We start from the raw sequence: 21,242 nt of genomic DNA on the forward strand, positions 1-21,242 counted from the left end.
CCCTCCCTCCCTCCCTCTCTCTCTCTCTCTCTCTCTCTCTCTCTCTCTCTCTCTCTCTCTCTCCTCTCTCTCTCTGTATGTGTGCGCACGCGCATGCGCGTCAACAGAGGGCACTGAAACCTTTGGAGATAGAGTTGCAGGAGATAGAACTGCCAGACATGAGTGCTAGGAACTGAACTCCAGTCCTCTGCAGGAGCAGCAAGCATTCCCAGTCCCTGAGCCATCTCTCCAGCCCCTCTGCTGGCTGTTTTGGTCATCACTGCCTGGTTAACATCAGTTATCATGGGTCCAGGCAAGAGATAGAAAAGTGTGTTTTAGTCTGTGTTCTTCTTCCTGAAGGATGTTTGAGTTGAGGAAAGGATGTTAGGAAAGACCAGGAAGTTTCAGCCAATGCAAAGGCCCTGAGGCAGGAATGTGCTCAGAGGGGCGAAGAGCAGATGTGGAACTGGAATGACTGGAGTTGGAAGCCCTGGGGGGGGGATGTGAGGGCAGAAGGGAGAGGAGAGTTATGGAGTACCAGGGGGAGGTGGGCAGTGTGTTTCCTCAGTGACGGTGGCTTGGAACTTACTCTCCGAGGTACACCGTTCCACTAAGACCAAAACAGGAAAAGGGCAGTGGAAGAGTCCAGAAAGCAGACACCAGAGGCAATCACCTCACCCCAAAAGGCATCTAAGAGGTCAAGGGTGAGTCATCTGTGTAGTGACATAAATAGGACCCATGTAAGCTTCTCAGGTGACACTCACCAAGAAGGAAGGAAATATGTGCATTAAGTCAGTCTTTGGAGGCTGAGGGTGCCCTGCCCAGAGAGTACCAGAAGCCTAAAACCTGGACTAGAAACTTCAGGGGCCCAGCACCTTCAAGGTGATAGGGTACCACATTAAGTTGCCCTAGGAGGTGGGACTCTTCATGGGTTTCCTCACTCTGCGACTCTCCTGACCCCAGCTCTCGCCTTGTTCTTGATTGGTGTGACCTCAGGGAAAATTGGGCCTCCTGAGGCTTAAAACACTTTCCCAGTCAAACACTCGGTCCTTAGCAGCCCCGGTGAGACCCAAAGAGGATCTCCCCGCCTTCCCACCATGGAAGCCACCAGCTTCCTTCCAGAATGGCTGAGGGTACTGTTGCGAGACAAACTTTTCCTCAAAGATGCAATAGTCTACACACCCCAAATAGGGAACCATAAATAGATCAAAGTGTGGATACCATCCAAGTCCAGCTTGGTGACCCAGTGAGTTTTATTGGAGTTACTAAAGGAATCTGGGTGAGGGGTTTCTTACAGGAACAGGCATGTTTCAAAGACACTACATCATCAGTGCAGAATACGGATGACAGCCATAATACCTGGAAACCTAGCCCACACAGCACAGCCCGCTGCAGGCAGTTCAGCAGCTCAGAGAGTGTTCTTCTCTGGTTGCTCCGAGGCTCTTCCAGGCAGCTCTGCTGCTTGTAGTAGGGTGGGCTTGTCTGACACTGACCCAATTAGGCTTTGCATAGGCTCCTCTGGGTGGCTGTGGCTCTGCCACACTTGCTGACCTGGTGGCATACCGAAGAAGCAAGCAGGCTTAGGAGTTGGGCACAGCCTGCATCGACACCATCTGGGGGGGGGGGGGAGTCCCTTTCTCCTTCCTGGTCTCCATGGCGTCTTGTTACAATGGAGGAAACTGAGCGGCTCCAAAGGTCTAAGTCAAAGGTGAAGTCTTTGGTGTTTATATATTTAATGGGAGGAAGGAGCTTGGGGAATCTGGTCAGTTTCAGGGACTTCCTGAAGCCATCATGAATCCTTGACTTCCCATCTTGCTAAGCTTCTATGGAGGGGGGATGGAATGTTCCGATCTCAGAGGAAGCTGCTATACACACTGTCTGATCTGAAGAACATAGGAAGACTTTTTTTACATCCCAAAGCACCTCCTCTCCCTTCTGTCCCAGCTCCGAGGATGTTCCTGCAGCCAGGGCTGTGACATCAATTTTCCTTGTTGACTGGAAAACCCAATTTGGCTTTGCAGAGGCCTCTCGAGGTGGCCATCTAACCATTGGTTTTTGCCACGCTTGGTGACCTGGTGACGTACCACAGAACCAGACTTGAGGAGCTGGGTGGAGCTTTCATGGACCCCATTTGTGGGGACCCCTGTCTCCTCCTTGGTCTCCATGGCCTGTTGTTACAATGGAGGGGAATGTGAGTGGCACCATCAAAGACGACACAGCTCAGGGTCATATATCTGTGGGCATCAGCTCTGGAGCCCGGACCTGAATTCAGACACTGGCACCTGACCCCTCCAAAACAAGGATCTTCATCCCTCTGTGCTTGTGTAAACTTGAAATGACAGGAAGTCACCTAACCATGATTCATCTGCAAGGGTGGAGAGATTCACCTGCCTAACATACTTGAAAGAGCATACACCTAAGTAGTTAGTGTTTGCTAGCATAGACAGTACCAGGTGTACGGTAGGCGATCAGTAAGTGTAAACCGCCCAGGTGCCGGTAGGTGAACCTGAAAAGCTGCAGTACTCTTAGTTTCTGTTTTTGCATAATTTAAGACACCTTCATCCGCCACCAACCTCACTCACTCACCGGAACCCTCCACCTTCCCACCTGCCACTCCCCTATTTTGCTTTCCTGCCCTCGGCAGATGTTGGCTAGACAAGCATTTTCAGAAAGTGTTTGTGAATCTTTTGAGGCTCTTGAGGTGAGTGCACACATCTAAGAAGTTCAAGTTTAATCGGAAGCTGGAGTAACTTGGGAAGAGGGAGAGATAGAGGGGTTCAGGAACCCCAGGTTCCTTCCTTCGGGGCTCCTGGAATGCGCTGTACCTCCTCTCTAAGATGTAATGCCACTCACCATTGTCTCATTGCTTCAGTCATGCAAGGGGATCAATAAGTTATTAATCTCTGTCTCCGCTGACTTCACCATCCTTGCCCAAGGGGACCAATCTGTTTTTTTCCAGATGAGCTGCTCCTGGGTGCAGCCTCTCCTTCACAGATAGCTGTTCTCATCTTGAGGGTGGGCTGTTTGCCTACAGGCCTTGCTATTCCTGGATCTCAAGGTGACTGCAGGCTTCGGGCCATGACTTATCTTTTTACCTCCATTTGTTTTGTTTTATTTGAGAATGGATCTCAGTCAATCCGGGCTGTCATCGAACTTGTCTTTGTAGCCCAGAGTGACCTTGAATTTCTGATTTCTCCTGCCTCCACTTATGCAGCGATTGTAAGTATGGGCCACCATGTCCAGTTTGGGAGATGCTGAAGAGTGGACCCAAGGCTTCAAGCATTCTAGATAAGTTCTCTACCATCCAAGCTACAGTCCTGACTCAATTACCTGTGGCCTTACAGGGGGATGAGATAGAGAGGCTGCAGGTCACTGATTTCTAACATCCTGAGCATCAGAGGTCCCAGGCTGACTCAGAGTAGAAATTGCACAATGCAGACAGATGTGCCTGGCTTTCCCCCATAGTGGGCCTGGCTGAAGAGTCAGGACACTTTAGCAGACGAAGCCTCTAGGTGCTTGCTAGCAGCTGGGGACAGTGCACAGCTCAGTGTCCTCTCCCAGCACCTGCCTCCAGTCCTGCAGGTGCACCCCGCCTTTTGTTGGTATGAGATTAAGGCAATGATGGCCTGCTTTCCTGGCTCAGGCCCAGCGTGGACGCTCACCTGGAGCCCAGAGAAACTCTGGGGGAGAGCTGATCTCCGAGAGGCCACTGATGGTTTCGTCCTAGGACTTCCTCCATCTTGGCATAACAACAGCTAGCATAGAAGATGGGCTCGGCCTGGGGACTCCAGAGTGTACAGGTTCCCAAGGGCAAAGGAAACCACAGAAGGGATGTGAGAATCAGTATGCAAAGGGACTTCATCCTTGAGCAGTTTAATATGTGAATGTCCCTGGCCCTGGCAAGGCAAGGGACCCCTTCTTCTGCGGGTCTACAGAGACGTTCTTTCCATGCCTTGCAGGCTCCTTCACTTGGAGGTTATGGCCCTCAGCCTTCCTGGACTCTGCTCTCTGGGCTTTCTGGATGTTTCACTCATTTTTGTCTGGGCCCCTGAGCCAGTCCCCTCCCTCAGATCCCCTCACTGACTCAGAAGGTCTTCACCAGAGCTCAAGGGGTCAGTTCTGTTCCATTCTTAAAGGTGAAGAAGCAACTCAGAGTTGGTCATCCAAAATAAAAAGGACCACACAGCCAGGAAGCTGTAGGACAGAGATGTCACTGGAGGTATTCAACCCGAACTCTACTAGGACTTCCTGGGTTTGCCTGTGACAGTGACTTATACAGCAGCATGGGCTGTGACAGTAGCCACTAGCCACCAGGCTAATAAGCACCCAAAGTTTGCTGCCACCGAGGGACTTTTTAATATTTAATTTTGATCAAATTACTTTATTGAATTAGTAGCACTAATTGGTTCATTGATTAGTGAAACCAAGGAGCTGTCCTGATTCTAAGGTTGAGTTTTAATTAGAATTAGCTGCATGAAGCCAGCAACTTAGAAGTGCTGGAAGAGCTGATGGATCAGCCTGCTGGGAGATGCTGCAAAGGCCCCAGCATCTGGCTAGAGACAAGGACTTCATGGGGGGCAGTGCATCACAGCAGAGAGCCCGAGCTTCCCATTTCCCATCCTTCCTCTTGCCTCAGAGACTCTAGGCTTTCCTACAAGCCTGTTCATTGTTTAGACTCACAAGCATTCAGAGTAGATACTTCATCTTCTTCATGGAACTATTGCCAGGATGAGAAATGGGGGCCCGACATATACTGGGGAGCTTTGCCAAGCAACCACTGGCTTCGGGTGCAGCATATGAAACCAGTGGACTGGACTAGGTTTGTGCTTGCTAGGGATCTTGCTCTAGAAAAAAATCTCTCTGAACCATGGAAAAGTCTTTCTGATGATGTTCACAGTGCGGGCCAGCCACATACTCTGTGTCTCCATCCCACCGACATGGCTTGGGGCAGGGGCTCAGCGCATGTGGACTAACTAGGAAGTGTTTGCAGAGGGGTCTGGGAACATGGCCAGGCAGAAGGAGCTGCAGAGCAGGCGTGTGTTCCAGCTGAGGCTAGCCTTCACTGTGATCTGAGGAACAGGGGTAGTTCTATATTGAAGCAACGGGGCCAACTTCCTAGGATGGTGAGGGGCTGGCCTTCATTCTGGTCCCACTACACAAGGATGTCCCATGTTGGGACAAAGAGGCCAGCTCCCTGGGTTAGTAGTTGTGAAAGACTTTAATAAAATTTAGTCATGGGAAAAAGGAAATAGGTCCTGTCCCAAGAACAGATGGATCCAGATAAGCAACCCCAGATTGTAAAGAAAAGGCCCATTGGGTCAAAGCTGCCCAAGAGACCCAAGGATCCAAAAAGTGCCCCGCGCAAATCCTGAGCCCCGGATAACCCTTAAGATCAGGGGTCAGCCCATGACCTTCCTGGTTGATACCGGAGCCCAATACTCGGTGCTGACAAAGTCAGGGGAGCCCATGAGCAGGAAAACCTCGTGTTTGCAAGGGGTCGCAGGTGGAAAGCTGTACCAATGGACCACTGAACGTAAAGTCCACCTGGCCACTGGCAAAGTGACTCATTCTTTCTTGCACGTACCGGATTATCCTTACCCCCTGTTGGGAAGAGACCTCCTTTCTAAGCTGGGAGCCCAAATTCAGTTCCACGCAAAGGGAGCTTCCATCACTGGACCCAATGGGCCCCTCTTCCTCATCCTGACTATGAGATTGGAGGACGAATACAAACTTTTAGAGAACTTACCTACGTCGCCACAGCCCGATATGCAAAAATGGCTTGAGAAATAACCACAGGCTTGGGCAGAGATAGGAGGCATGGGGCTGGCAGCAAACCAACCGCCCATCATCATTAACTTAAAGCCAACTGCCACCCCGATCTCAGTCAGACAATACCCTGTGTCTGAAGAAGCATTTAAAGGGATCAGATTCCACATACAGCGGCTTCAGAAACTGGGCATTTTGAGACCCTGCCGCTCACTATGGAACACTCCCCTTCTGCCCGTGAAGAAACCCAGCACCGGGGATTACAGTCCTGTACAGAACCTCCGAGAAATTAACTGGAGGACTTAAGATATACACCCTACTGTACCCAACCCATATAACCTTTTAAGTACTCTGCTGCCCTTGCATACTTGGTATACGGTGCTCGATTTAATAACGGGGAAACTAACCTGGACCAGGTTGCCGCAAGGGTTTAAGAATTCCCCCACCCTCTTCGACAAAGCCTTACATCAGGGCCTGGCAGAATTTCCAGTGCAGCACCCTGACCTAATACTCTGGCAATATGTAGATGATCTACTGCTGGCGGCCGCCACGGAACAGGACTGCCAGCAAGGTACTGGAGCCCTGGTAGAAAGATTGGGGACACCGGGGTATAGAGCCTCGGCCAAAACGGCTCAGATCTGTCAACCAAAAGTGACCTACCTTAGCTATCTACTGGAGAACGGCCAAAGGGGGCTGACAGAAGCAAGAAAACAGGCGGTGGCCCTAATACCCCCGCCTAAGAACCCCCGCCAAATGCGGGAATTTTGGGGGTCTGCGGGTTCTGCAGACTATGGATACCAGGTTTCTCTGAGATGGCCGCCCCACTATATCCTCTGAGTAAGCCAGGATCTCATTTTGAATGGGGAAAGAATAGCAAGCGGCTTTCGATAAGATCAAAAAGGCCCTATTGACGGCCCCTGCCTTGGGCCTTCTGGATGTGACCAAACCGTTTGAGCTGTACGTCGATGAGCGCCAAGGGATAGCAAAAGCGGTTTTGACTCAGAGACTAGGGCCCTGATGGAGGAGGCCGGTAGCATGCCTCTCTAAGAAACTGGACAATGTAGCAGCCAGATGGCTGCCTTGCCTCCCAATGGTAGCGGTGATAGCCGTTTTAATAAGGGGCTCTAACAAACTAACCCTGGGCCAGCCCTTGACGGTGCGGTAGAGACTGTTGTCCGCCAGCCCCCAAACCGCTGGCTCTCTAATGCCCAAACGACTCATTATCAGCCATGCTGCTGGCCCCCAAGAAGGTACAGTTCGGGCCAGCAGTCTCCCTCAACCCAGCCACGCTCCTTCCAGACCCAGACTCAGGAGAGAGTACACCCCGTGACTGCCAACAATACTAGCTGAAGTGCATGGAACTAGCAAGTACCTGTCCGATCAGCCCCTGCGGGACGTGGATGTCACTTGGTTCACCAATGGGAGTAGCTTCCTCCTGGACGGTGAATGAAAGGCAGGGGCGGTGGTGGTCGATGAAGCCACCACCATTTGAGCCAGTGCCTTGCCCCCAAGAACATTTGCTCAGCGGGCAGAGCTTGTTGCCCTTACGCAAGCACTGAAGATCGCGTCAGGTAAGAAAGCCAACATACACACTTATAGCCAGTACGCCTCTGCTACAGCCCATGTTCATGGAGAGATATATTGACGAAGGGGTTATTAACTTCAGGGGGGAAAGAAATTAAAATCAAAACAGATTCTGGCTCTACTACAGGCATTGTTCCTTCCAAAGAAGCTGAGCATAATGCACTGCCCAGGCCACCAGAAAGGCGAAGGGCCCAAAGCTGGAGGGAACTGCCTAGCAGATGCCACAGCTAAGGCCTTGGGCCCGCCAGTATTGTTCCTGCAAGCTGATGCCGACAACCCCCAACCTGAACCCCCTCAGCGTGACTATTCTGATATGGACTTGGACATTATTCAACAGTTAGGTGCTAATTACGATTCCAAGACAAAAGAATGGAGATACCAAGATAAACTGATCCTACCCCAGCGAGCTACCAAAAATCTAAAAACTCACCTACATAAACTGACTCATCTACGAAAGAAAAAGATGGCTACCTTATTATCGCAGGAGGAGCTCTTCTTGTACATACCCAATGTTGGCTCCCTGATACAAAGGATTGTTGATGACTGTGTCCCCTGTGCCAAAGTCAATGCTGGCAGACTAAAACTACCCGAAGTTATCAGGGCAAGGGGACACCGGCCAGGCACCTATTGGGAGATAGACTTCACAGAGATCAAACCCGGCATGTATGGTAATATCTTAGTGTTTGTAGACACCCTTTCAGGATGGGTTGGGGCTTTCCCAACCAAGAAGGAGACTGCCCAAATGGTAGTCAAGAAAATACTGGAAGAGATTTTTCCTCGATTCGGACTGCCTAAGGTAATAGGGTCCCACAACGGACCCGCCTATGTCTCCCAGGTAAGTCAGCTGGTGGCCAAGTTACTGGGGATTAATTGGAAATTACACTGTGCATATAGACCCCAGAGACCAGGACAGGTAGAGAGAATGAACAGAACTATTAAAGAGACCTTAACTAAATTAGCACTGGAGACTGGGATTAAAGACTGGGTTCAACTCCCATGGCTCTCTACAGGGTAAGAAATATTCCTGCACAACATGGCCTTACCCCGTTGGAGATCCTCTATGGAGGACAACTCCCCCAACCCCCCACCCCACCCCATCTTGTTGTTTTTATTCTGATATCTCCGCTTATGCTAATACCCCAACCTTGCAGGCTCACCTGCAAGCGCTCCAGGCCGTTCAGGAGCAAGTTTGGAAGCCCCTGGCTGCTGCCTATAGCAAAAAGGGACCAGACTCCGTCTACATCAGGAGACACCAATCTAAGACCTTGGAGCCACGCTGGAAAGGACCCTATACTGTGCTCCTGACCACCCCTACGGCACTGAAGGTCAACGGCATAGCAGCCTGGGTTCACGCCTCCCACGCAAAACCAGCTCTACCCCAAGAGACAAAAGCTGTCCACTCATGGAGAGTCCAATGCACCCAAAGTCCGCTAAAGATAAGACTCCTAAAGTCTACTTGATGCTTTGTTTATTTCTGAACCTTATAGCCTTGAATAAGGGAAATCCCCATACCCCCTTTATCACCACCTGGCTCATCTCGAACACCAAAACGGGAACGGTCGCGAACTCGACCTCCTCGGGTGATTATCCTGGGGATGTATGGTTCCCAGACCTGTATGTAGACCTATGTGACCTAGTGGGCACAGACTGGGACCCTTCTGAGCAGGAACCTTTTCCTGGTTATGGTTGCCAATACCCCGGGTGGCGGGCCAGCACTAGGGGACTAGGGTTCTATGTATGCCCTGGTCATGACCGATCCCGAGAGGAGCAGACCAAATGTGGAGGGGCGGGGGAAGGATATTGTGCTTCATGGGGATGTGAGTCTACTGGTTGGATGACATGGTCCCCTCCCAAACAGGGGGATCTTATTACTGTACAAAGGGCAGGGAACATGAAAATCCCAGGGACAGGGACATGTGGTGGACAGGACTGTGGACCCTGCTATGATTCCACCAAAGGAGGGGGGCAACAGGGCGCCACCCCGGGAGGGAGATGCAACCCCTTAGTTATACGCTTTACAGACAAAGGGAGAAAGGCCAATTGGACTACGGGAAAGACCTGGGGATTGCGCCTCTATCGAACTGGCTATGACCCAGTCACCTTGTTTACAATCTCTCGCACCCTAACCCCAAAGCATACAAGCTCTATAGGGCCCAACACGGTTCTCGCAGAACAGGGTCCCCCGCAGCCTCAGGACGCCCCAGTTGGGAAGGACTCCCCTACCGAAGAGACCCTGTCCTTAACCTCTGTCACTACCGCCTAGCTGGGCTTTCTCCCTACCTAGTGCGGGGAGCCTTCTCAGCCCTCAGCCATACCCAGCCCAGCCTCACTAACCATCCCACGTTGGTTATGCCTGGCTTCAGTACTCCCCTATTATGAGGGCATTGCCGCTATAGACAGCTATAATAATACCACTGGGGCCAGCAGATGTGACTGGGGGTCTTCACATCGACTGACCCTCACTCAGGTCTCTAGACAGGGTCCTGCATAGGAGACCCACCTTCCTCCCATCGACATCTATGCAACCAAAGCATTCCCCTTCCTGGGCAGGCCTCATACCTAGTCCCCGAGACTGGCTTCTGGTGGGCACGTAACACCGGCCTGACCCTCTGTGTCTTCACCCAATCTCTCAATCTCACTCAGGATTTTTGTGCGTTGATTTCCCTGTCACCCCGGGTCTTTTATCACCCTGATAGTTATCTTGAGCAAATCTATGAAGAACACCCTAGCCGATTCCGGAGGGAGCCCGTATCCCTCACCCTGCCCATCCTCATGGCAATGGGGACAGCGGCAGGGGTCGGCACAGGGACGGCTGTCTTGGTACAGGGCCCTCAGCAATACAGCGAGTTAAAATCAGCCATGACAGAAGATCTTAAGGCCTTAGAGGGGTCTGTCACCAGACTGGAGCCCTCCTTGGCCTCGATTGCAGAGGTAGCTCTCCAGAACCGTAGGGGGCTAGACCTCCTCTTCCTAAAAGAGGGGGACTATGCGGCCAAACTTAGAGAGAGGCTCAGCCAACGGCAACGCGAAAGGACGGTTTGAAGGCTGGCTTAACAAGTCCCCCTGGCTGACCACCCCCGTGTCCATGGTAATGGGGCCCCTGATCAATTCTCTTATTGTGCTCACCTTTGGCCCCTGCTTTCTGAATCGCTTGCTCCAGTTCATTAAGGGTCGCTTGTCCATCACCCAAGCTTTAGTTCTTACCCAGCAATATCAGACCCTCAAGCAACAAGAGGAGCCCTAGGTTTTAAGATTAAAACTTCACAAAAAGAAATAGGGGAATGAAAGACTTTAATAAAATTGAGTCATGGGAACAAGGAAATAGGCCCTGTCCCAAGGACAGATGGTTCCAGATAAGCAACCCCAAATGCACCAACACCCGGCCAACGGACCCTCTGCGACTCTGCGGGTTTTCCAAGAAAAACCACCCTCACCCCAGTTTGACCTTCTACTAGTAAGACCATGTCAGGTAGCCAATCACGTTGTGCCTAATGTATCTATGCTGATTTGCGGTTTTGCCCTATAAAAGGAGCTTGGATATTCTGTTCGGTGTGCGGTCTTCCTTACCGAAGGCTGACGCCCGTCTGCGCATTCACTCAATAAATGCCTCTTGCTGATTGCATCTCCTGGCCTGGTTATTGAGTCGAGGCGCTAGCCCACGTGAATAATTAGACCCCGAACGCAGGGTCTAACAGTTGGAATGGAAGGGGATTTCTCAGGTGAAGCAACCCCTATTTGACAGGAAACTTGAGCAGAAGTAGTCCCAGGCAGCACTTCTTGTTAATCAGGAGCCGGGGCTGGGCTTTCCTCAGGTTGCAAATGAATCCAGTGACCCTGGGGGTCACCTCACTAGACAGGGCAGGTTTCAGGTGTCCATTGCTTTGGTTGGGATCCAGCTACCCAAGGTCCCTTGGGCCCTGCGGATTGTTGTGGATATGCCAGGTGTGACCACTCTTTTCCAGGCAAAGGCGGAGTTTGGAAGTAACTCAGAGCTTTGGTGTGCTGCGTAAAGATCATGAGGGAGGTGACATTTGGGAAGGGACACTTGAAGTGTCCTGAAACAGCATTGCCTCCCTTGTGTGAGTGTAAGGCAGGAGGATGGTGATTGGCTTGGGGAGTATGGGGGGGGTTACTTTCCTGCCACACCTGCACTCCACCCTACCAGCCCTTCTATGCTTCTGTGTGCCTAGAGATATCAGCCTTCCCTTCCCAGCTGCCCTCACCCAATGTGAGTGCAATTGGACCTCCCGCCCGGTGAGCCCCAGAGTAGCTGCTATAAGCACACGTGAAAACAACATCAATTGAGACCCAGCCCCTTGAAGACCCAGCCTGGCCGTCATCCTGATCTGTCTGTCCCCAGCTCTCCTTTGTCAGGCATTGTGCCGAGCACTCCATGTGCCTCTCAGCCAGTCCTTGCAACAGCCTAAGAACACGTGTTTACCCCCCCCCACACACACACACTACATCATGGACCCTCCACCACCTCTGTCTCCTAGAAGTCAGGCAACACCCTGCTGCAGCTCTCTTAGTGTAAGAGATTAAACGCTGCTTTGCTCTCAGGAGTTAAACATAGACTGACTCTCTCTCTCTCTCTCTCTCTCTCTCTCTCTCTCTCTCTCTCTCCCCCACCTCAACTCAAGGCCCAACCATGGCTGCCCGTGGTCACAAGGCTCCCTCTCCTAACAGAGTTCTGGAAGGTAATTCTGTGTCAGCGCTTCTCTGTGAACCTGCAGTAATGATGAACGCCACCCTTATTTTTGCAGGTGAAAACGAAGGCTCAGAGGTGCCAAGTGGCTTTATCGATGGCCACTGAGGTGCTTGACGCCGCCACAGAGGACAGAAGGAGGTTTCCCGACCCCCTCCTCCGTTCTTACAAATCAAGTGCTTGGTGGTGGAAAGTAGCCTTTGCAGAAGGGACTCTGAGTCTGTAAGCTTAGCTGGGTAACAAACAATACCCCAGCTTAGCTCCAGTGGTGGGCTTTGCTCATGTAACGGGCGAATGAGCTATGTTAGCTGGGACTGAGCTTCAGGGTTGTCCTGGGAGTTTTCAGCCTGGGTTAGGCGCGACTGGCTCCTGTGACACTCGAAAGGACCGCACAGTCCCATTTGAGCCTTGGCATGTGTCATTGCCAGGGCAAGTGCCATGGCCATCTGACACGTGAGTTCAGAGTGTTCTGTCCTCCTGTGAAATCAGTGGGCTACAAGACTGGGAGTAAATATTTGCACAGTAACTTTGTCTACCAGCCAGTTGGCTGTGTAGCTAGATGCCCGCCCGAGTCTTACCTGTCACTGTCATTTGGCTGTTGTGTAATTATCAACATCATGATGTACTTACTACCTTGTACCTCGGCTTCTTCATCTGTAAGGTGGGATCCTGGCTAGAGCCCTCCCTGCAGTCCTTTGCTGGGGCAGCCATGGGAAAAAATACTGTCCACAGAGGGCTTATAGGACAGAAATGTAATACTAATGTAATGAATACTTCGTGTTCGGGAGGCTGGAAATCCATGGCCCCCCTCTCTACTTCCCTGCAACCTCTCTTTTCTGCCTAGGGTGTGGCTCTACACGTCCGTGTTTTCTGATGCCATGCATGAGTAGTCTCATACTTGAGTCTGTTTAGCACATGACCCGGTTAAGCAGTTACTCACTCTTACTAACTCTTGTAATGATGACTGATTCTGACTGCCTGACCTTCTCAGCCTCAACTTCCTTACCTGAGAAGCAGATGCAAAGAAATGTGAAGTATCCAACATCTGTCGTGGAGCAGACAGATGACCGCGAGGGTGGTGACAGTGGATGACGTGAAGATGATGGTGGTGATGGTAGTTATCGCGGTGATGTTGATGGTAATCTTGATGGTGGTGATGATTAGTTTTATCAACTTGATACAGTCTAGAATCACCTGACAAGGAAGAACAGATTAGGTTGCCCTGAGGATGTGTAGAAAGATCTGCTCGCCCCAAGTGGCACCATTCCATAGGTAGATAGGTAGGAAACTGTACAAAGAGAGAGTTGTGATATGTATATATACATACATATATATGTATATATATATATATATATATAGAGAGAGAGAGAGATTTATAGATGGTAGAGAGATAATAGATTGATAGATGATAGAGATAGATAATAGATGGATGGATGGATAGACAGACAGATGATAGAGTAAAAGTTCCCACACTGTTAGCTCTAAAGAAACCAGGAACCAGGGACAAATGGCTAGCTGGGGTGCTATTACCATATCAAAGCAGACTCTGGCTGCCTGCGGCCTCTCTGAGCCTCCAGAGTGTTAGGAGTCCTGGCTCCTCTCAGTGCTTCTCACCCTGCCCCTTACTACAGCCTCTCCAGCCCGAGCCTCGCCCCCCTTTCCCGCCTTCTCTTCCCTTTATAGCTCAGACATTTTGGCTATGCCCACTCTTGATCCTCTTGGCCTGTTGGTCCTCTTTTGTCTCCCTCTTCTTACCTTCTTGCTCTTGCTCCCTCTCTCCTCTCATGGTCCAGTCTGCTCTGCTGGCCATGCTCAGTCTGCTGTCCCCCAGATGACTCTGGCTGTGCCCTTCTTCATAGCTACAGTGAACACCTTCTCCTCGAGCACACCTAGAAGCCGTCATGTCCTCATTTTCGTCCAGGCGCCAGCTGTGTAAAGTGAGGACATGCCACTCCAAGATGTGGTTGAAGAGAAGGAGTTTATTGTATATAGGGGGGGGGGAACGGCACAGCTAGAGGCATCTGGAAGAGTCCAAGTAACGAGAGACAATAATAGACTAAACATGGCTAGCACGAGGGACCATGAACTAGATTGTGAGGGGTGGGAAAAGAGGAGACCAAGAGAGAGGGGCAAAAGGGAGGAAGAGAGAGAGACAGAGAGAGAGAGAGAGTGCATGACCAAACCGGCAAGGCTAGATAGCAGTGAGAAGATGGGGGAAGGGACTGTCTGTTGCCCGTGACCGGGATGCTGGACTTTTTAAGATTGGAGAAGCTGAGCTGAGCACAGGCACGCATCCATTCATCTGTTGCTCTCTGCTCTTGACTGGCTGTGGTGTCACCAGACCCTTCAATTTTCTCCTGCCTTGACTTCCTCTCGGTGATGGGCTGTGGTCAGTTCCCCCGATAAGACAAAACCTGCATCCCTTAGGTTGCTTCGCTCGCTTGGGGTATTGGATCGTAGCATCAGAAAAGAAACTGAGGGGAACATGCCGCCGGTACGGTGTTCTTTGTGATCATGACCGTGGTGGTGGTGATGTCATGTTTGTGATGATCATCATCATCATGACAGTGCTGATGTTTTTGATGATAGCGGTGATATTTCTGGTGATGTGGCGGCAGTGATGAGGAGGTGGCAGGGGATCGTTGTGTGCACGGCACAGTAGTAACGCTTCTGATGATGGTAGTGGTGGTGTTGGTTGTGGTCATGACAATGACGGTAATGAAAATGGTGTCCCAGCTTTTAGAAAACATTCATAATACACATCTTAGGTACTGTCTTTATTTTGGTCTCTGAATCATCCCAGCAGCTTAAGGGGATAGTCATTATTGTCATTCTTTATGGATGGGGAAGCTGAGGGGCAGCCACCTGCAGGTGACAGGGAGGAGTGGAGCCATCGAGTGTCAGCCCCGGGCATCTGGTCCCATGGGCAGTGCCTGCCCTACAGCACACTTGTAACATGAGCATCCTGGCTCTGTCTGGGTTATCCACTCTTGATAGCTAACCCAGGTTCAAAGGCCACAGAAGCATCCTGGTTTTAAAAAAAAAAAAAAAAAAAAAAAAAGGAGGAGGGCCCTGGCCTCTCAGGAAGTTCTTCTCCACCTGGCAAGAGAAATAGGCCCAGGCAGGTGTCGCGCCTGCACGGCCTGGGACCGAGATTGGCGGAGGGTGTCGGGATTGAAACACTTAACAGACCACCATGAGAAGTTAAGAAGAAGGTGCCGCCACCGTTTATTACAGAGAGTGATGGGCTTATATACCCACGCCAGGGGATGGGCTAAGCACAGGAGGAAGTCACGCACCACCCACACCCAGGGTCAGGGCACCTACAGTGCGCAGGGGAAAGTTCTGTTTGCAGCACGGGAGTTCTGCGTCTGTGTGGGGAGGAGAGAGCTGTGAGGGACAAGTGCTTCCATTTCCCCACAGGCAGGTGCAATTGTTCGCCACACCTGGTGTTTGGTGATGTTCTACCTTTCTCGGGACTTAGGACATACGCTCAGCCAACCGGCAGGGGACATGCATACGCTCAGCCGACCGTCAGGCCCCCCTCGTTCTCAGATTCAACTTCTTCTCTCTACACACTACCTGGCTTTCTGTTTCTTGCCCACAGGCGAATGTTCTGGAGCCAGAGCTCCTTTCTGCCTCATGCCCCAGTATGACCTGTGAGTGTGAAGTTGGGTCAGGGGCCTTTCAGGCCATGTGATGCTCGCAGCCTCCACACTCAGCTGACTCTGATCCTCACTGCTATGGGGAAGTAATAGGCACTGATAGTCACGGGAACAGAAAGTCTGCTCCAGTTCTCTCTTCCTTAAAAGAAGATTGCTAAGACTCTTAAGCAGACCGGTCTGCATGTCTCATGTCCCATGTGATGGACGCCCACGAACTCTAGGGCAGACTGTCTGCCTTCCTCTGTTGCCTGGGATTCAGAGACAGCCTGGATAAAGGCACATACAATGGGGCTACTTATCAGCTACCAGGCAGGGTAACCCTCCCCCCCACCCCCCACCCCGCCTCTGAAGCCTGTTAGAGCTCCTCCCCCATCCTGTGCTGCTAAGAACTCACTCAATAAATCTCTCAACCAAAACGACAGCCTGTCTCTGAACCCCATTCCTGGGACCCTTGCAGCAACTTGCAGCAGTGGCCTGGGCCAGCGAGGTCATGGCTCCTAGGACCTGCGCTCCAGTCCAGGCTCTCTCCTCATGGTCCCTAAAGTTTCACATTCTTCCTGCTGTCCCTTCTCTATGAGGCAGCTACTGCCCTGTGGTTGAGATGTGTGCTGGGCTCAGCCCCTATTCGTGGGCCCAGAGTAGAGGGCTATTCCCTGTTTCCATGCCTGCTTCCAGCCCTATTCACCCCCCAGGAGTGGGAGGAGCCCACTTGCCAGCACCCCAGTTGTTCAGGCTGTGGGGCAGATGCTCCACATCTAAAGCTCTGGAACTGAACGTGGTCTTAGGGCCTGGTCTCTGGAGCTTTGCTGCTCCAGTTTTGACCAGGACTGGAAATAGCTCTCTTGTTCTAACCTGTGTTGTTTCACGCACTTGGGTGTTCTTCCCCAGCACCGAACAGTTAACCAGGCGGTCGATCCACTGTAGGAGTTCATGTTTGCCGAGCAAGGCTGAGCTGGGTGAACTTCGGGAAGCAGCTGAGCCATTGTTTTTGTTTTCCAGATGAAGAAACTGGGGCTCAGAGAGGTTAAGGAACTGCTGACGCGGCACAGCAGGTAAGAACCCCATTTTCCTTGTCTCTAGAAACTGGGCTGTGTTGTCTGTCTCCACTAAAGGCTGAGCTGTGGTGTTTATCATCTGCTGACTTCACACAGAAAGAGCTATGGGGCCTTGAGCCGAGAAGGGGGCTCCCAAGCTCCAGGGCCCTGGCTTACAGAATGAGTCCTGGGTGACAGGAGTGTATCCACTTCCCAAAGAAGTCCCGTGAGGGCCCAGCTCTCTAGGAAGCCGAGCAATGAGCACCAGAGGAGCCAGGCGCCTCCTCACACCTGTATCACACCCTGCCTGCCTCAGCCACAGAGGTGCCCACAGACTCACCTCACCCTCCAGTGACACGGTCTTGGATGGTCGGACAGTTACACCACCTGGCTATTTTTGGTTGTTTGGTTTTGCAAACCCAGAGGAAGTCCCTCCCTGGAACCCATAATTTGCTCAGCCGGAGTCAAACAGAAACGGCAAACTCCGGGGTCAATCTCGGCCAGCTTTTCCCAGGTGGACGCTGCTGTCTGACAGGCTTCTCCTCTCCCTCCCATGAGGGTCTCAACACCTAAGAAGACAGATCTCCCACCCCTTGTGAGGGAGGGAGGGAGAAAAAAACCTGCTTCCAGGCCCTGAGTGTTCCCCATTGTCCCAAGTCACTGTTCTCAACTGGGGGCCCTGGGCAAGGCAGACAGTGAGCTCCAATCCCCAGGTCAGCAGGGGACACACAGGAAAACAAGTAACCTGAGCCCCGTGCAGTGTCATCTCGCGGTTGAGGCAGGAGGGGTGACTGCAAGGTGAGGTGACTTTAAGGGCCTTTGGGCAAAGGCACAAATTCCCTGAGGGCTCATTCAGCTCAACAAAGTCCTGTCTCACACATGTGAAGACCTGACGTTGGTTTCTGCATTGGCATTTCCCAAGAGCTGGGCATAGTGACACTCGCTGCCTTCACACCGGGGACACTAAGGTGTGCGCCCCCCTCTACCCTCCCAATAACAGCCACCACTCCTCTCTGTCTCCCTCCGTCTTCTCCAAGTGCCTATAGGACTGGGAGGGAACAAGACAATTGAATGGGGCAGGGCAAAGGTGTCTCTAACAGGAAGCCGTTTGCTCATCCTTAGCCCACCGCACTCAGCAATGATTTGAAATTGGTTCATTTTGCGGCTTTGCGTCTATTCTCAAAAGGCATTTCACAGACAGGACTGTGAGCCCTCTGCCCATTGCTCTCTCAAGCCCATGATGTCACGCGGGCAGGACCTCCATTCAGAAAGCAAGGCTGGGCCACTGTTGCAGTGCTGGCCGTGGGGTAGTTGCATCCCCTCTGTGAACCTGGGGGGGGGCATTGGAGTGTTTCTCTGACCCTGAAATGTGACATGCTTGTCTCTGAGGTGAGTAGCAATTGAGGGGGGGGGAGTTCCCTGGCAGCAATCCCCTTTTGTTTCCAAGTTTCTGGCTCTTAGCATAGAAAACCTGAGAACTGCAAACCCTAACACTGCCCAGGGCTTCCAGGCTGGAGCTTTGGACCAGCCTTGTATCCCCAGACACTCCAGGGCCTGGGGATGCAGAGGCTGAAACTCATTTGTGGGAACAGTTGAGTAGTTCTTTCCTGGGGCCCCAGAAGGACTTATTAAACCTTGCATGAACTGAATGTCATTCAGCTGGAAAAAGAACAATCAGAAAGCCATTCTGCCTGGATCCAGGCTTGGAGTGCCTGCACATATCTCATAAAGGAACTGAACGAGACTCCCGCCCTGGATGGATGCAACCCAGCCCTGCTGCACCCTCCAAGGGCCAGGCTTTGGCTCTGCCATTGAGCCTGCTGCACTGAGCAGCGTCGAGTGTCCCGCTCCATATGCCTGATATGAAACAGATCCTCATGAAGTTCAGGAACCCGGTACAGGGCTCCAGCATGGAGTCAGACACTGTACATGCCCTCCTAACAGACCCTGGAGTAAGAGGACCGCTGTGTGGCCAGCAGTAGGTGCAAAGGCCGGGAGGCAGGGAATGCACGCGGTACCCATTGCCCTCCCCCAGCTTGCCTCTCTGTGTGTTCACTTCTCCACCCGCTACCGTCAGAGCCACCACTCCACTCTGTTTTCCCCTGTCTGTCATCCCCAAGTTCCTGCTGTATTGGACTGTGGCAGGGGACAGTTGAATGGGGGCAGGACAAAGGTGTCTCTGACAGGAAGTTCTTTGTGGGAACCTTCATCCTAACAGATTTCCCCACTGGGCAAACTCCAGAGAGTTCTCAGCTAATTCATTCTTGCAGTCTCAAATGTAAAGGTTTAGAAATGCCCCCCTCACATCTTGTGTGTTTCCTTCCCCAGTTTCTGCCTGGAATCCATCAGCTTACCGTGGTCCTGTTGATACTGTTAATTTTGTCTTTGTCAGTCAGGTCGATTTTGCTTCAGGTGCCTTCTAGACAAAAACACAACCATCCCCAAAAGACTCTGTGGAGCTGGAGACCAGGGATGCTCCAGCTGGGAGGAGCCAGGGACAGAGATCTGCTCTGTCACCAAAATGTCACCTGGAGTGTGTAAAAATAGTTGGACATGTAGGTAGAAGAATAATGGTGGTGCATCATACAAGATGTGATTTTTGTCCCACTCGTGAGCAAATGCATTACCCGATCCCCACTTCCTTGAGCCTTCAGAGGACATAGAGTTCCAGTCTTATGTTTCCTAAGTTCCGAGAGTCAAGTACAGGCCAGGACCAAGGCTTGAACCTGCAGGAGGATGTAGCATGAGACAGGAACAGATGCAGAGTGCCACCATTTTGCAGCAAAGGTGCAAAGCTTTCCAGCCTGGCTTTGTAGGAGTGTCAGCACAGCTCCTGAGAACCCAAGAGAAGGGAAGGAAAGCTTCCAAGCATGGCGGCGTTGGGAAAACTGTTACTAGGCAGAGAGTAACTAAACTTCACTAAATGAATCACAGCCTCGGTTTCCTCATTTGTAAAATGCAGATGGTGCCGGCTGTCCAGGTGATTGTTAAAGGCATTCCGGGTCACTCTTGGATCCCAGCGGGGACAAAGAAAGTCAGACCTGGAGGAAGGGCAGAAAGGGGGAGGGGGAGGGGGAGGCTTAGCTTCAGGCCCACCCTTTCTGCTTTGCACAATAACCCTTTATGTGTGCCGGTCACTGTGTGGTCAAGAACACGGAGGCGGAGAAGATGCAAGGGTTGTAGGGACAGCGTGTCCAAGAAGCTGTCGTTTGTCCGACCCAAAGTCCTGATTCGAATGGAGGAGCAACCTGTCAGGGAGGAGCCACTGGGTAGGGCAAGCAGACTGTGCACGTCCCCGAGCCTGTTTTCTTGAGGAGTCCCCTGGGTCTGCTGTGACTCTAGAAAGTGGTAAAAGTGCAGGGACAGGACCAGCTTCAGTGAAATTTATTTTTTTATGTTTCTTAGTTGCTACGTATCTTCCTGATGACAAAAAAAAAAAAAAAAAAAAAAAAAAAAAAAAAATTCCCAGGGCAAGGCCTTTTATGTACCAGTAATCCCAATACATAGTTATCACTGCAGAGACGTGGTGGAGCCATAGCAAATGCTTTTGTAATGATGAAACTAATTAATACCGTCATGGGAATCCAAGGCATGTTAAAGCAACCAGTTTTTAAACGTACTTATTCTTTGCGAATTTAATGCATGTGTATAACATATTTTGCCACTGCCCTCTAACTCTTCTAAGACCTCCCCACCATGCCCCTCTCCCGATTTAATGTCCTCTTTTTACGTCTTCAAAAGTTTGACTATGTTGAATTAGTGTTGCCTTCATGTGGATGGGTGTGAGGCCAACCGCTAAAGCGTGGTCAACCTACCAGAGGTCATAACCTTGAAGAAAATGGGCTCTCCCGCCCCAGCAACCACCACGTGCCAGTAGCTCTCAGGTGAAGATAGGGCCTTGTTAGTAAATGTGCTCTCTCTCTCTCTCTCTCCCCCTCTCTCTCCCTGCAATGTTGGGCTTGATTCTGTGCAGACAGCCAGTGTGAATTCGTGTGTGTGGTGGTCTTGTCTCCCGTTTCTCCCGTCTTCCATGACCTCTATCTCTTACAGTGTTTTTTCCATCCCCTCTTTTGCAACATCCCTCATCCGTGAAGGGAGGAGGTACAATTATGTAGATGTTGCATGTAAATGTGTGATGTAGACAAACATTCCACCATCATTCATTCTCTGTGCCTGACCAGTTGTGAGTCTCTCTGTATTTACCACCATCCAGTGCAAAATGAAGCTTCTCTGGTGAAGGTTGAGTGATACACTAACCTACTGCTATAAAACAGGTAGTTACAAAGTAGTTTGATACTATGTCTATTTAGCAAAATAACAACAACAAGTTCTCTTCTGGGGCCTATGGCTTCCCTAGCCATGGATACACTAACCTACTGCTATAAAACAGGTAGTTACAAAGTAGTTTGATACTATGTCTATTTAGCAAAATAACAACAATAAGTTCTCTTCTTGGGCCTATGGCTTCCCCAGCCGTGGGTCCTTGACCAAGTATCAGTTCTGATCTGT

The 21,242-nt window shown here is 51.2% G+C and overlaps 1 protein-coding gene across 1 annotated transcript in view; it reads left to right on the forward strand.

The window, feature by feature from the left end:
* St3gal1 (ST3 beta-galactoside alpha-2,3-sialyltransferase 1) overlaps positions 1 to 21,242 on the forward strand; it is a 72,033-nt gene that overhangs the window by 30,703 nt on the left and 20,088 nt on the right. Inside the window, exon 3 of the mRNA XM_051202492.1 lies at positions 16,699 to 16,751. The gene's annotated coding sequence lies outside the window, so the exon portion shown is untranslated. The remainder of the gene's footprint in view (positions 1 to 16,698; positions 16,752 to 21,242) is intronic.

Source organism: Phodopus roborovskii, unplaced genomic scaffold (assembly GCF_943737965.1).
Source record: "Phodopus roborovskii unplaced genomic scaffold, PHOROB, whole genome shotgun sequence".
NCBI classification, from domain to species: domain Eukaryota; kingdom Metazoa; phylum Chordata; class Mammalia; order Rodentia; family Cricetidae; genus Phodopus; species Phodopus roborovskii.